A 16218-nucleotide genomic window follows, 5' to 3' on the forward strand; every position below is an offset into this window, starting at 1 on the left:
CGTTCTTGGCCAAGTCTTCACCGTGCCTCCCGAGGCTCTGCAGTCAGCCCAGACCTCTCTTCTGAGCCGTGGGCCAATGAAGACTTCCACTCCCCACATTTTTTCAGGGTGGCCCACAGGCCCTCAGACTCAGGAACGTCCCAGCCTGGACTCATCCTCTTCCCCACCAAACCTGATTGTTTTCTAAAGATACTGTCATTCACCTGGTTGCTAAGACAGAATCGTGAGGTGCATCCGGTGCTTTCTCCGTGCCCCCATCCCTTCTCAGCCCCCTCATCCACACCGTTCTAGTCCGTCTTCAGAGCCTCTTCTACTGCCTGTGTCTCCCTCTGCTCTGGCTCCTCTTCACCTCCTCAGGTCAGACTCCTATGTCCTCTGGCCAGACCCATTCTCCACACAGTGGCCTGAGTGACTGCTTTAAACACAAATGGACTGTGACACCACCCTGCCCCAGGTCCCTAAGTCTCCCCATGGCTCTGGGGCACAGGCACGGCACAGTGCCATCCCCCTAGCCTGGTGTACGCTCTCCCTAGCTAGTCTATCTTCAAAGTTTTAACAAATAGTTTTATGGAATATAATTTATATGTAATAAAATTCACTCATTTTAGGTGAGAGTTTGTCGACTTTGGGTAATCGTGTGTTACAGATAGAGTCCTGTTGTCATCACCCTAAACACCCCCTGCATTCCCTTCGCAGTCACGCCCCCAACTCCAGGCCGGCGTCACTTGCATTGCGTCACTGCTGTTTTGTCTGTCCCAGAATTGCCCCTAAACAGGACCATGTGCTTTGTAATCTTTTGTGTCTGACTTGTTTCCCTGAGCATCATGAAATTCGTGCATATCGCTGTATGGGTTAATATTTCACTCTTTTCATTGCTGAATAGTATTCCTCCGAATGAATGTAGTGCAATCTGTTTATTCACTAATGGATGGACATTTGAGTTGTTTACAGCTTCTGGCTAATGTGGGTAACGATGCCATGGACATTACTGTATTAGTCTTTCTATGGACAAATGTTTGCATCTCTCTTGGGTACCTACCTAGGAGTGTGATTGCTGGATTGTATGGTCGGTGCATGTTTAATTTTATAAAACACTGTTGTTATACTGGTTTCCAAAGTGGCAATGGAGTTTTGCATTCCCATCAGCAGCACAGGAATGCCCCAGCGCTGCGTGCATCCTCCCCAGCAGGTGATACCGCCGGCTGTTTACCCTCCGCCGTCCTGACGGGTCGCAGGGGTGTTTCACTCGCTGATGACTAGTGATGTTAGCGAGCGCCTTTTCCTGTGCTTGCTGGCCTTTAATGTGTCTTCTCTTGTGAGTGCCCGTCGATAGCTTTTGCCCATTTCTTTGAATTCTTGTTCTTGTTCTACTACTTGTTCCCACTTAAAAATTCTAAGTTTTTTAAAATGTGGTGAATGCAGCTCTTGGTCAGATATGTTTTGCGAGTATTTTCCCCAGGCTGTAAGGTTTGTGGTTTTTGAACCTCAGATCATGAGTCATTAATGAGTTATGAAATCAGTTTAATGGGTCAGTACCGGTATAGATATTTTGAGCAGAGGAGACCAGAAGAATCACTTACAGGAGACATCGCACACCATAAAAGCAGAGCATCGCTTCCCACACGTTCAGCTGTGTGTGTGTGTGTATGTGTGTGTAACCTGTGAGTGAAGACGTATTACTTCCCATGGTCATAAGGGTGGAAAGCCTCTACTCCAGCCTCATAGGTGCTCAAACTATGTGTTTTAATGACCGAAGAAGTGAATGAATGGACTAGCCAAGGCTGGGCAAGTGCTCCCAATCTGCTGGGTTTTTCAGGACTCACGTGATTTCCAGCTTATCTGGCAGCCCCTCCAGCAGCGGCGGCAGCAGCAGGAGGGGGGCTGGAGGCCCTTTTACAGCCTGCCTTTGGGTTGAGATTCCATGGTGGTGGCGTTTCTTCAGCCACGTCCCTGCTTTTCTGTGCGTGGCCCTTGACACGCAGATTCTTAGAATTCTCTGTGTGCAGGGTTGGGAAGGAAGTCTAGATAGAGAAAAATAAACACTTGACTTGATTGGAGGACCCCTCAGGGCCTTATTGTGCTAAGGGACAGTGTGGATCTCCAAGAGGGAGGTTGAGCTGGCATTGCTTCCTAGATTTATTTGAGCACAAAACCTTTCATCTGTCGTATTAGTCAAAAGGTGCAAATAACTCCATCGTCCATCAACTGAGAAAGGCACAATCAAAGTGTGATATATCCAAATGATGGAATATTGTTTGGCCCCAAAGAAGGAATGAAGTACTAACACATGCTGCTAGAGAACACAGTTTGCAAAGCGGAGGCTAAGCGAAGGAAGCCAGGCATGAAGTGCCGCATGCTGTATGACTCTTTTCATTCTGTGTATGACCTGCCCGGGCCTGAACCTCTATAGGGACAGAGAGTAGCGTAGTTGGTGCCTAGGGCTGGGGAGATGGGGAATTGGAAGGTGAATGCTGAAGGGAGCAGAGTTTCTTTTAGAAATGATAAAATCCACTGAGTTGTACACTTTATTTACGTATTTATTTTTAAAGATTTTATTTATTTTATTTTTAGAGATGGCAAGGGAGGGAGCAAGAGAGAGAGAGGAAAATCAGTGTGTGGTTGCCTCTCATGCGCCGCCTACTGGGGACCTGGCCCGCAACCCAGGCATGTGCCCTGACTGGGAATTGAACTGGTGACCCTTTGGTTAACAGGTCAGCACTCGATCCACTTGGGCCACACCAGCCAGGGTGAATTGTACACTTTAAATGTGTAGATTGTATGGTACGTGAATTCTATCTCAGTAAAGCTGGTAACACACACACATACAAACACACACACACCTTTCCTCATGGAGCTTTTTGAAGGACTGTTGCTCTAAGGAGCTTGGGAAACAGAGATCTAAGCCAGGCCAGCTGGGTCTCCCTGGAGGACCGGGTTCACCTGTAGATAGATCTTGAAATTTCCCCGAGCAAAGCCAGTGTGGTTTTCATTGCTAAGAGAGCCAGAGACACAGCCAGTTAAGGCCCGCACACTTACACTTCCTCCCGAGGGTGCAGAGACAGAGCCAGGGCTGGGTAAGCGTGGAGCAGGTTTTTCTCCCCTTTTATGACCCGGGCAGAGGACAGGCTCCTTGGTGCTCCCTACCAGCCTCACCTGGAAGCCAGCAGGCAGTGCCCTGCCTGTCCCGCAGACACCCTCTGTACTGGTGAGGGAGCCAGCCCAAAATAGCGCAGGTCGGGACACCAGTTGGGAAAGCAGATGGGAAAGTCTGGGGCTTGGGAAGGAGCAGATGTGGGTTTTGTTCCCAGTTCTGCTGCCTCTCTCTGTAACCTTGGGTGCAGCGTGCACGCTGGTCTCAGCCTTCCTACTTTGGAAAAGAAGAAAAGAATTTCTGCTCTTCTGTCTCAATAAGGCTTCTGAAGGAATCCAAGACAAAGACAGTTAAGGCTGGAAGGGACTTTGGTGCTTGAATCTGCCCTCTGCTCTCCCCACCACGCACAACTGCTTAAAGCCCTCTAGTGCCAGGGATCTTACGTCTTCCATTGCATTGCTCAATAGCTGTGGGTGTGGCTGTGAGAAGCCCTTCCTTACATTGAATTGACTCCTGCAAGCTCTCCCTTAGTCTTAGTTCTCTCCTGAAGGCATCCTGGAACGTGACTAATATCTGTGCTATGACTCCCAGCAGAGTCCACCTCATTGGGCCCTTGCTAGGTGCCAGGAGGCCACACCCCACTCAGAGCAAGCTTGCTCATTCCTGCCTTGTTCAGGGCCAATGGTCTGCACCGTTCCTGCACCTTACCCTCCTGGCCTGGGCCATCTGTCCCAGACTCCCTTCACTTCTCAGTCCTGCTGCTGTACCATGCCTGGGCTGCTCCCCTTCCCAGCGGCAACTTCTACTTGCTGCTCAGATGAATATTCTTCACAACCTTTGCAAGGAACGCCCCACACCCACCTGGTCCCAGAAGGCCCTGCCCCACCCTGCTGAGCCTGTGGCTGGCAGTCCTGTGGGGTTGTTCTAGCCTCAGTGGAGGGACTCTGACAAACTGGAGAGCCCACCGACTCTTTGGAGATAGTAACCTTGCCCATCTGTCTCCGTGTTCCCCTTCAGTGGTAAATAAAGGAAGTCTGTCATCCCCTTCAAACGGCCTACTTCTGCAGGTTTCAGCACAGCCCGACCAGAGCCAGGCAGGCAGGCAGGGGAGCATTACCTTTTCTCTCCTTCTAGAAGCCACCTCGTATTAATGGCTGAATGTGTAAGGTCACAGAGAGGGAAAACCCTTGGCATCTAGGTGTGCCACCCTGCTTAGGTGGGTTGGTGTGCCCATGCGGCACCACTGTCTCCCTTGTTGCATGCCCTGACCGTTGTGACCTCACAGGTCCTCCCCCTTGCTCAGCAGCGCCCTCCTTCCCCAGCCCCATTTTTTCCTTCTCTGTGTGAAGACGAGTGAAGTTTTGCCACTAACGAGCTTCTTTGCCACTAACGGGGCAGCTCGATCCCCAGGCCACCCTCACTGCTGCACTGCATGTCTCTGCTGGGTTGGGACTCTCAGCCTGTCATGGTCCCTTGTCTGGCTGGCTACAGGAGCCACATCCCGCATATGGCCGCTGTCTCGGTGAGTCACGGCACCACGGCATGTTTATTAGGATGGCACGGAGCTCATTTTGCCAACTTTGGAACCCTGGGAGCTGGCTAAGTTTAGAACAAGCCTTGAGCACGAGGACGCTATGTTCCTTCTCTTTCTGGCAAAACACGGGACTTGAGCTATTCTTTTCATCTTCACTCTCCCAGACAAGTCCCGAGCTTCGTTTACCACTAGGTCTGTCTTCTTCCAACAAAAACTCGTCTGTAATTAAGGGGGGAAACACCCCCGATCATCTAAAGGTTGGAAAGCTTCAGAGAATAGGAACAGTTTAAGGACTTTACCAAAGGCTCTGAAAAACAGAGCGCTCGTATCCTTAGAGCAGATGTCCTCTGCTCAGTTGCTGTGGACAGGCTTCAGGGAAGGCGGGACCCTCTCCATTCTCGTGTGGATGGGCTTCTCCATGGGAAGGAGATCCACAGCTTTTCTCAGGCTGCCAAAGGGGTGCGTGACCCACGCTATCAGGGACAAATCTCAGATTCAGGAAAAGATGACCACCTTGCCCCTGCGCTGCAGAGTCCTCCCAGCTTTGGGGTTTCCATGATTGCATATTAGGCGACCTCTCGGGATCTGAACTGGGGACGAAACCCCCAGGACCTGGGTCGGGCTGGACGTGCTGAAACAGCACTTCTGGGAGGAGCGTCTCAGGTCCGGGGGAGGTGGAGAGAGGGGTCCGGACATCCGACCTGGGGGTAGTTATCAGAGGAGCTTGGGCAGCAGGTCTGAGGGGCTAGGGAGAGTGATTCGGAATGAACAGGGAGTCAGAAGCTGGCTGGGATGTGTTAGATCAGACACAGAGATTGGCCCAATGCTAGCACTCGCCTCCAAGCATTCTGCTCCCAGTGATAAGCCATTTTCCGCCCTGGAGAAATCGTGTGTTAGGCTTGACTGTGCATTGGTTCTCCTGTGGCTGCCTTCCACCAGCTGAGCTCCTCCCTGCCCCTAATCCCACCGTGTGGACTTGGGCGAGGGGAGTCTACCTGGCTGGTATCCTGTAGTGGTCAGCAAATTCGCCTCTGTGCAAACACCTCCGCCCTTTATTGTATGGTCTGGCACTTAACTGGTGGCTGCTGGCTGCACTGAGGCCACTGGGATCAAGAGACCCAGACCCAACATTGAGATCTGCCACTTGTAGGGTGCTCTTGGGAAAGTACTAGACCATTCAGAATTTATTTTCCTGCCCTGGCTGGTGTAGCTCAGTGGAATGAGCATGGGCCTGTGAAGCAAAGGGTCTCCAGTTCGATTCCTAGTCGGGGCACATGCCTGGGTTGCAGGCCAGGTCTCCAGTAGGGGACACCTGAGAAGCAACCACACATCGATGTTTCTCTCCCACTCTTTCTCCCCTTCCCCTCTCTCTAAAAAAAAAAAAGAATTTATTTTCCTGACTTAAAAATGAGGACAGTGATAAATCATGCCTACACATTCTAGGAAAAGGTTTGGAAGAGAAAAGACCTCACATTTATTGATTATTGTGCCGGGCCATTTGTTTATAATAATTATCCTTTTTAAAGTTCACAATCTTAAAAAATCTCTCAGGTTGCTGTGAGAGCCTGCTAAAGCCAAATTCTCAATGAATGCCTAGTGGACCCTTTATTCTAGGTGCTGGGGGTACAACAGTGAACGAAACAGAGCCCCTGCCTCGTGGAGCCGACGTTCTGATGAAGAGACAGACAACACACCAGTGCACGTGTACGGGGCCAGGTGGCGGTGAGGGCAATGCAGGAAAATAGAGGAGAAAGAGAGAGAAAGGGGGCAGGACTTGTGTCTGATAGGGTGACATTTAAGCAGAGAACTGAGGAAGTGAAGGAGCAACCAGACCCTGGGAAAAGGGAATTCCAGACAGAGAGGAGAGCAAGTGCAAAGGACCCAAGGTGGGGACGTGGCTGGCTTGTTTAAGGAATTGCAATTGTAGGGAGTGGCCAGTGGGGCCGGAGCTGAGGGACCCAGGGGAGGAACAGTAACTAGGAGAGAACCTGGTGAGAAAGTAGTCAACCTGGGAAGGACTTTGGATACTAGGGCGTGGTTATAAGAATGTAGTGCAAATAGTCAAGAACTATGCACAATAGATGCAACTCTCCCTTTATTGGTCTTTCAGAACTTTGGAGCCTAAAATATTTTTAAAATTTCATTTTTTTTGCATAGAGTTATACTTCCTACACAGTAAGCCATTACAGATTTTTAGAGTAACCAAAGGAACCACCCAATGGAACCACCATGTAAATCAAGACACAGAGCCTGCCCATCACCCAGAAAGTTCCCAGAAGCAGCCACTGTTCCGATGTCTATCGCGAGTGAGGGCCTTTCTCTGTGCTCGAACACCATATCCACGAAGCAGAATCACACAGTGTGTACTGCTGGGTAAGGCTTCTTTGCCTCAGCATGGCAGGTTTTGGAGAGTCATCCATGGTGTTACATATATCTGTAATATATTGCAATTCATTGCTTTTTACTGTTCAGCTGTATTCCTTATACCCAACACTTGGAATAATTAGTCTTTTTTACTTTGAGTCATTCTGAAGGACATAAAGTTGTAACTTATTGTGAAGCTCAGACAAGCCGAGTGGACTGAGATGCTCTCACCTGCAGGAGGAAATTCGGAGGCCTGTGAGCAGGACACCCAGAGGGCCGTTGACTGTGCCAATGGCCCCAGGGCTGGTCAGCCACCCGGCCACAGACTGGCCTTCCTCAGACTCTCTCTGATACTTGGGTTGAGGTGGCTTTCAGCCTTTCAGTACGCTACATAACACTGGAACCAACCTCTTTGAATACAAAGCTTCCATCACTCCTTATTGAGATGATTTTCTTCAAATAGATTACCAAGAAGTGGAATTACTGAGTCAAAGGTTATATGCTTTCAAATGATTGGATTATTTTCCAAAAGTAATAATAAGAGTGTAACATAAATGCAGTAGGTAACTGCCACTTTTTTTGGTCTGTCTTGAGTCCTCTCCTTAGGGAATCTGCTGTTTTTCAGTCCCCCTGATCCTGGTGGTCTGTTGCTCCAGCTGTGCACGCAGGCACCCCGTGTCAGGAGTGGGCACACCACCCAAACTGACCAATCAGAGAACCTCAAGCCTTTGGATGCAGCCATTGGCCAACAGTAGATATGTGACATAGGCCAGGCCTATCACAATCCTTTTGGGGGTATACAAAACATTTGGGAATGACTTTCGACTTAAAGAAAAGTTACAATACAAAGAAAAGCGTACAATACAAAGAACTTTCTTCCCCTGAACCATTTGAGAATAAGTTGATGATGTGATGCTCTATCCCCATGTATTTCCTACAAATAAGGACTTTCTACTACATCAAGTATCGAAATCAGGAAATCGATGCGGATGCATTACTATCATCACACCCTCAGATCCCATTCAAGTTTCACCAGCTGTCCCAGTTATATCCTTCAGAGCCAGAGAATCCGTTCAGAATCACACATGGCATTTACTTGTCGTGACCCTGTAGTCTCCTTCCGTCTGAAACAGTTCCTTGATCTTTCCTACCACGACCTTGACCCCTCTGAAGATGACCAGCCAGTTGTTTCCCAGAATGTCCCTCCGCTTGGGTTTGTCTGTTTCCCTATGATTAGACCCCGATTCCGCGCCTTTGGCAGGGAAAATTACAGAAGCACAGCTGGGTTCTCCTGAAGGCATCCTATCAGGCGATGCAGTTTTGAGTTGTCCCGCTACTGGTGATGTTCACTTTGTCCCTGGATTCTGACAGTGGTGGCCAGGCTTCTCCACTGTGGAGGTACCCTCTTTGTAATTCCTGAGTGTTTTGAGGGGATTTACTTGGAGACAATGTGAATGTCTCATTTCTCATCCAGCAGTCCATTTGTTTATTTATTTATTTATCTCACAATGAGCTCATGGCTTCCTACTTTATGCAGTGGGTTATTATCTTTGCTTTCATCATTTGTTTTGGTGTCCAGATTGTCCCATGTTTGGCTTGTGGGGGTTCCTCCAGTCAGCTCTGTGTCCTTTGGACGTGTCCCTGTCGGTCTTTAAGTGCTTCCTTCCTTCCTTTTCTTTTTTTCCGGTCACCATTTATCTTCCTGATTTAATAAGATGTCTTAGGTTCACCTTGTACTTTTCCCGAATCAGCCCTGCAGTCAGTCATTGTCCCTACGGAGTTCTGGTTCCATTCAGTGCAGAGGGCGTTTAAAAACCAAGGGCTGTGCCCCAGGTGTGCTGGGGGATCTGGAGGACTCTCTCTCTACTTCTCCATCTCAAACATCGTGAGTTTCCATCTTTTGGGGAGTTTTATCATACTCTGGAATGGAGAGTCTCTCTCTTGAATGCCAATGTAGACGTCCACGTAAACCTGGAGCTACTGGAAGCCTGAGTAAGGTCCCGCGGGGGAGTGAAGTCAGGCGGAGGTGAGTGGACCTGAGAGGCAGAGGGGCGTAGGGCCCCACGACTCTGTTAGGTCTGCCCATCCTTGAGTTCCTTGAATGTCTTGGCTACATGAGCCAATATGTTTCTTTTTTGTCTGAAGCTAATATGAATCAGGTCCCTTGCAAGGGATCAATATACCAGTTTATGAGGGACTAATCTGCATCTTTCTGTTTGGGGATCTAGGCTCCAGCTCGTGAGTCCTATTCCCCTCCATGACTGGGGAGAGAGGGGTCATCTATCCATCAGTGCTTGCGACCGTGACCACGCAATTATCTGACTCTCATAGTCTCCCCTGCTCCACATGACCTCTCTCACTTCGCCGCTCGTCTCCCCTGAAAGGAGGCTGCGCCGGCCTCGAGAAGGAGGCACTATGGGGAAGGACAGCAGCCCCTCTGGGGGCCTGTCCCACGCATGGACACTGGTTGCCCTTTAATGCCCCACGGCAGAGGCTGGATGGCGGTAGTGGTCAACCCAGTGTTACAGCAGGTTTGACCACCGTAGCGGGAGAGAACTGCGGTGTCAGAGAAACACATTTCAACCTGGCAGCTGACAATAGCTGCTCCTGGGGAAGCTGGCCCAGGGCCCGCTGAGCCGTGCTGTTGGCCTCTCTCACTCTCTTGAGCCCCTGTCCTTTTCCCTCTTCCCCAGAGAGAGGTACCACCTTGGATCTTCACTGTCTGCCGGCGAATTGGCATTTTTCTAGGATGACTGACTGAGGGACTGGCTGGTTGCTAATGAGGCAGGATAATAAGAAGCTAGGAAAATTCCTTGGCGAGTGGAATGGGGAAACTGAGACAAGATAATGAAAGAAGGCCAAATAATCTGACCAATTTACAGCCAGCGAGTGAATCACAAGCCCTTATCTTCCCTGACCAAGGACCGTTGAGAACAAATGGTTTATACCTGTCCTCCCTAACCAGAGAACACATAGCTTAAACCACCCTGTCAGAAAGATAGGTAACACAGACCTAGTTAGTGCCGTTTGTGACAGCCAAACCCAAGGATGAATAAAGTCAGGGGAACAAATAACGAAAAATCTCAAGGTGAAAGGAAAGCAGTGAAGCTGAGCAGAGAATGACCCCGGACCCTGCTACGTGCTCCTTCATTTTGATGCACCAGCATATTAAAACACACAAAGCTGATGAACATTTTACTGAAACCCTCCCCCAAAACCTCCCTGAAGGTTCCCGCCCCCTGGAGAAGAGAGACAGTAACCCTCAAGATAAAGGAGGCCAATGTGGGCACGCCCGTGCCTTTTCTGGGCCATGAACTTTTTACTTTCTTCTCCTAAACTCTGAGGGTCTCCACGAGACTTGCACCCAGGGCAGGCTAACCCCCTGACCCCGTCTCCAAGGCCCCCTTTCTCTGACCTCCCAGGGAGCCGACAGCAGCCCCGCCTGGGCTCACTCCTTCCCTGTTACGTTTCAAGGGAGCCGAAGCAGGCCACCACCTAGGCCCTCTCCTGTACTTCTTCTATCACAAGCCCTCCCTTTGTTCCACTGTCCCCAGCTTTAATAAATGTCCTCTCAAAACCACCTGGACTTGCGATGTGAACTCTTCTACGTGAAGCCAAGAACCCACACACTATAGGCTTGAGGCAAAGCAGGCTTGGAGCCTGGTCCCTTTCCAGTGACACTTCAAGAAATAAAACTCTCCTCCCAAGACAAGCTAGGAGAATTCAGGTGTCTGCAAATGTATGTGACCAAAGCCTGTGGTTTTCCTTCACCTTCTAGAATGACACCAGGGCCCCTTAGCACTGGGGGGCTCAGCCCTCCTTGCCCAGTCCTGCTGGCTTCCGTCACCATCAGGAAGTGGAGATGGGCCTCTGCATCTTGCCTGTGAATCCAGGCCTGATCCCCTGGGGAACGTCTTGGGCAAAAAACACTCCCTTGAACACACACCCATGCACGCTCACACTTACACACGTACATAGTTTTCTCTCAGGGACAGGTAATTTTCTAAGCAGCACAGTCCATGTCTATATTGGAAGCAGGGCGGGGGCTGGGATCTCGTTCCTAAAGATAACACCATGGAGCACATTCCCGTCTGCTCACATTCAAGGCTGCCCCTTCTGGCTGCCTTGGCAGCTCCAGAATAAGATCCGGTCTAACCCCTGGTCAGCCAAGGCCCATAAAAGAAGGGCTTGTGCCCCAAAGGCTAACTTAAGACTTTCCCTCTCTCTACACAGAGAAAAAGGAAGCTTTGAGGTTAGTATTTATTTTTTTCCCTAAAAAAGTTTCAAAAGTCTCAAATAACTTTTAAACACTGCTGAAGGGTAAAGTTACTGGGCTTTGGGCCTCCCTCCCCTCTTTCCCTTCTAGGGACCTCTGCAAGCAGAAGGTTGTCCCCAAGCCCGGCCCCACTTTGGGGGTTGGCAGGGGACTAGGAGACCACATTCCCCTCCAGGGCAAATCCCAGGGTGCGAGGTTTCAGCTCCTCGGCTTGTTGTTCCCCTGCTGTACCCACTTCTGTGCCAGGCTTGGTGAAGGACTGTGCTGATTCTCAGATGCCTGTGGAGGCTCAGAACGAAGTAACCTAAGGTCACACAGGGACAGGCTGAGCTGGGAGCCAGCCCTCGGCTGGCTTACCCCAGGGCTCGGAGCTCGTGTGCTGGACCAGCAGCCTTTCTCCCACAGCTGCCCTGCACACAGAGCCTGCATGTCTGCACACCCTCCCAGACCACAGCTTCCTCACTCTTGCCCAGAAGAAAGCTTGCCCTTGTCTACCCTAGGTCCCTCTGGCTTTGTTTCCCTTTCCCCAAGCAGACACACACCCTCCTCTGGCAGTCTCGGGCACTCCTGACCACAGCATCTCTCGGCTTCATTCTCCTCACCCATGAACTCCATCCTCAAGGGCGAGAGTTCACACAAAGCCTCTCTTCCCAGCTTCCCCTGCTATCACTTCCTGTTGCAACACCCGCCTCACTACCTCCCTTCCATCGCGGGCCGCCCCCCCCCAGTCCTTGTTGGCCCTGATCTGATTGCTGCCTTGCCCCCACCCTCAGCATGGCTTTCTCCTCCACGTTAGCAATTACACATCTTTCATCATCTCATGTCTTCAATCTTATTTACATACATCATATAATTCAACCCATTCTTTCTATTTGCTCTGTGCTGGGTTCTCAGAGGCACCCAGTGTGAGCCTGTCCTGCAAAGGTAATGGTTTCTGGCGGTCGAGGACAATGGCAAGAATGCAAGTTCTCAGGCCAGAAAAATGTGCCTTGAATTCTGCCTCGGCCACTTACCAACTCTGTGGCTTTGAGGGACTTTCTGACCCTCGCTGTGAATCAGTTTCCTCTTCTCTCACTCTCTTGTCATTGCACTTCTGTGATGATTCACTGGGACAAACGCTTCATTCATTCCAAAAACATGTCTTTACTGAATGAATGATCTGCACCGACTATCAAGCGTTGCATCTCTCTCTTCAGTTTAGTGACCCGCAACGCGACAGGTAAGGCGCCTAGTGTGACACCCACTGAGTGAATGCGGGTAGCCCTTCCTCTCTGGAATGGGAAAGATCTCTTCATATTTATTTCACTGGAAAATTTCCCATATCTCTGCAGTTTCCCAGGAACAAGCAGTCTCTGGTGTGGTTTTGCAAATTAGTACATTGCTCTGCAGATGGTAGGCCTAATCAGAGAGGTAAACCATGGGTACAAAGTCATGTGGCAGGGTGGTGGGTGGGTGACAAAGATGGTGCCACATGGAGTTGAAAGGCTGTTTCCCCTCCCTGTCCCCTTTCGTCTTGCTGGATAGTTCCAGGCCTTGCCGAGCTCCCAGGGCACCTCTCATCCTGGCGTGCCTCCCTTTCTCTAGCTTACCCCTGCTCAAGTGAAAAGGAGAACTGATCAGCTTTTGTACCCAGCGTGTCCCAGGGCCATTCGGGTGCGGCTGGATCCAGAGCTCAGTCAAGGTCTGCAGGGCCCTCTTCATTGCATCTCTCTTCTCTGTGGCTCTCTCTGCCGGCCCGAGTCCACAGCTGACCTTCTCCACATGGCATGGCAGCCCCACTTCTGTTTCCTATACACTTAGTACAGCTGTAGGAATGACTGTCTTTCCCAGTAGCTTTAGACCAAAAATCCAGGGAAGGCCTCTGATTGGCCCTGCCGGATCACATGTCTATTCCAGAACTAGTAGCTGTGGAGGTAGGAATGGGTGTGTCTACTTTGGCAGGGTCAGCTTAGCAGAACCTCACAAGATGAATTATCTGCTGGAAGGAGTGATGTGTTGCCACAAAGGGGCAGGGCTGTGAGACAGAGCGAAGATAGCAGGTATTGCCGGTCGAAACCCTGACTTCCAAAGCCAGTACTATACTCACAGCTTCTGACAACAGTGCCTGTGCCTCTTATTCAGAGAAGCTACAGGGACAAAAGTGCATGGTTGTTGGGGTCAAGAAGATCTGGGTACGAATTGAAGTTCTGTGCCAGAAGCATGTACATGAAACTGTGGGACACTAATCAGATTTCTTAACCCATCAGAAACTCAGTTTTCTCACCTGTAAAATGGGGATAACAGTTCCCACCTCACAGACTTTCAGATTAAACAAGCCAGCCAGCAAGCTCAGTGCTTGGCATGGAGGAGATCATTAACCTGCCTCTGACCTCCTTGCCTTCGGTTCCTGACCTCCAGCTTGGCTCCTGGGTCCTAGCTCCTGGAGCCAGACCAGGTCTGTCTGTACTTGGAGGCCCACCTGCTCCTCCCTCCTGGGCAGAATTCACAGAGGGGCTCACTCGAAAGAAGTGGCCGAAGGTCTCATCTGGAGACGTTGTGTGTGGTTTTGTGTTTGTTTGTTGTTTCCATCCTGATAATAAACACGTAGGTTTCACACTGTCACATACGGGCCTTGACATACGGGCCTCTGTTTATTTGCTTGATTTGACAGTGTTCCCTGGTCCATAATCTTTCTACTGCTAAGAATACTGAGTTTCTCAGGGATCTTCTTTCCTGCCTGCCGCCCTCCTGTCCTCCCTCCCTCCCTCCCTCCCTCCCTTTCCCTCCCTCCCTCCCTCCTCCTCCCTCCCTCCCTCTCCCTCCCTCCCTTCACAAATACTCCCTTGGCTCACTCTGCCAGGCTCTGAGCTAGATTCTGGGGACCCTGTGTGAAAAGATAGACAGAGTCCTACCCCTACAGAGCTTACAGCCTAGCAGGGTTTTCAGAGGTTAAATATCACAATCATTTAAATACAACTATGGCAGAGGCTGGAGGGGAAGAACACAGAAGGCCACGAGAAAGAAGTTTGACCTTGTCTGGGGTATTCGGAAGGGCTTTCTGGAGGAGGTGACATTTGAGCTGAGCCTCTTAGAATAAGTGGGATCACCCAGGGCAGGGCCTTGCGGAGTTGAGCGAGGGAGAGTCCCTGCAGCAGAGACAAAGTAATGAGAGGGGAGGGGAGTCCTGCCTTCTAGGGCAAGAGAGGGGGCCAGCATGGCCGGAGGAAACAGGGCCCTGGGGCTGGCAGCTCAACGGCAGGCAGCAGACAGGGGCCAGATCACGCGGGGCCTGGAGGTCACGTGAAGGTCACGTGCGGGCTTGTGATCTTAACTCCAGAGCAGCGTGGCCACAGTCGTTGGAGGGCTGCGCTCTGCTGTGGAACCGAGAGCTCTCACAAGGAGGTGGCGTTTCAAGGTTTTGCTTGTCATTTCCAGCTTGATGACGAATTGTTCGTTGCTTACAATCACAGAGCGGAAAGTCGCAGCCTGGCAAGCTCCTGGTGTGGTGCCGGAGTGCACTCTGTCCTAGCCCACTATCCCTGGCCTGGGAGTCCCTGTGGCTCCTTCTCCAGCCCAGCCGAACTCCCCTTGTGCCCCTCCCCCAGCCCCTGCCCAGTTCCAGCTCGCTGATGTCTGTGCCCACCCTACCTTACCCCAGTGCTGCTGCACAGCTTTACTGGGGCATGACTCAGCGCCCTCTGACATCTGCTCTGTGTCCCCTGCCGTTATGCCTTGGAGGTAAGGGACTGGTGTTCTCTAAGCCTCTTCTCAACAATCCTACCAGAATCATCAGGTCTCTGAGTTAGAGGCTTCTTAGAGAATGTCTAGTCTAGCTCGTTCTAGGAACCCTCTGAAGGAATTCCTGACAAGGGGCCATCCGCCCTCTGTGTGGATGCTGCAAACCTCCCAGGGAGCTCACCCCCTACTGTACTTGTAGCTTGGGCTTGGATGAAAAGCCCTTAATAAGAAGAGAGGGGACAGCACCCATCTACCTGTCTGTCTGGAGGTTATTTTGGCCAGCTCACCTTCATTGCCATCAAAGCTCACTTATTTATCTCCTCCCAAGACACGGCAGGAGGAGAGGCAGCTGCTTAGCTTCCCGGAGTCAAATCCACCTGCCTCACCCTCTGAAAGAAACTGTATCTTCCCCTGCATGGATAGAGGCCACTCCTTCGCCAAACCCTCTGGCCCCCAGAAGCCTGATCCCTTCTTGGCTTCCAAGAGGCACTGCATCCAGGAAACAGGAAACAGGAAGCAGAGTCAGACATGACCCAGAAGTTCCTGGGGTGCTGTTCTAAGGCCTGCAGCTGGGCACCCAGAGGTCTGGGGTCCTGGCTCCTCTCCTGCCTGCTTATGGTGAGTCAAAGAAATACCCATCCTGTGCCGTGGAGTTGGCCTTCGGGACCTCTTGGTTGCACTTTCTTGTTTTTTGTTTTCTTTTTTGCCTCTGTATCCACAGCACCTTCCAGGGGTGGCTGCTCTGCCAGTGAGGAACCACCAAGGGAGCAGCCATAGAGGCCTGTGATTTCTTTGAAGGCAGTCACTGCTGAGAAGAACGGCCTGTGTGGGAGGTTTGCTCCTTTCAGTGACTGTTCACTGGCAGAGAGTTCGGCGCCTGTGCCCGGCACCTGAGATACCAGGTGAGTGAGGCTGGGTCCCTGCCCTCAAGGTGGGAGATGACCAAACAGATGCCTACAGTGTCCCATGATAAGTGCTCTAAGGTTCTAAGGTGTGTAAGGTTCTAACCCTGTCTGGGGAAGCAAGGAAGGCGTGTCCCTGGAAGAGGTGTCCCTGGAGCTGAGATTCGAAGGATCGGCAGGAGTTAACCAGGCTGAGTCAGGAGGAGAAAAGAGACACAGGCAGAGAACTGGGTTGAGCCAGAAAGATCCTGGTGTAATTGGGGAACTGCAAGGAGTTATGGGAGACCCTAGGGAACAAAAGCAGCGCTGGGGCCTTGCTCTTTGCTCAGCACGC

The 16218-nt window shown here is 51.0% G+C and overlaps 1 long non-coding RNA gene across 1 annotated transcript; it reads right to left on the minus strand.

Annotated features, from left to right (window-relative positions):
* Positions 1 to 6703: 6703 nt before the first annotated feature.
* LOC119003688 (uncharacterized) lies at positions 6704 to 11878 on the minus strand. Its single transcript, XR_005070006.1, has 2 exons — positions 11808 to 11878; positions 6704 to 7220 (listed from the first exon to the last, which is right to left on the minus strand). It is a non-coding gene; the product is annotated as an uncharacterized LOC119003688 (long non-coding RNA).
* Positions 11879 to 16218: the final 4340 nt, after the last annotated feature.

Source organism: Sturnira hondurensis, unplaced genomic scaffold, assembly GCF_014824575.4.
Source record: "Sturnira hondurensis isolate 20B ecotype Veracruz unplaced genomic scaffold, ASM1482457v3 Scaffold0018728, whole genome shotgun sequence".
Lineage (NCBI taxonomy): Eukaryota > Metazoa > Chordata > Mammalia > Chiroptera > Phyllostomidae > Sturnira > Sturnira hondurensis.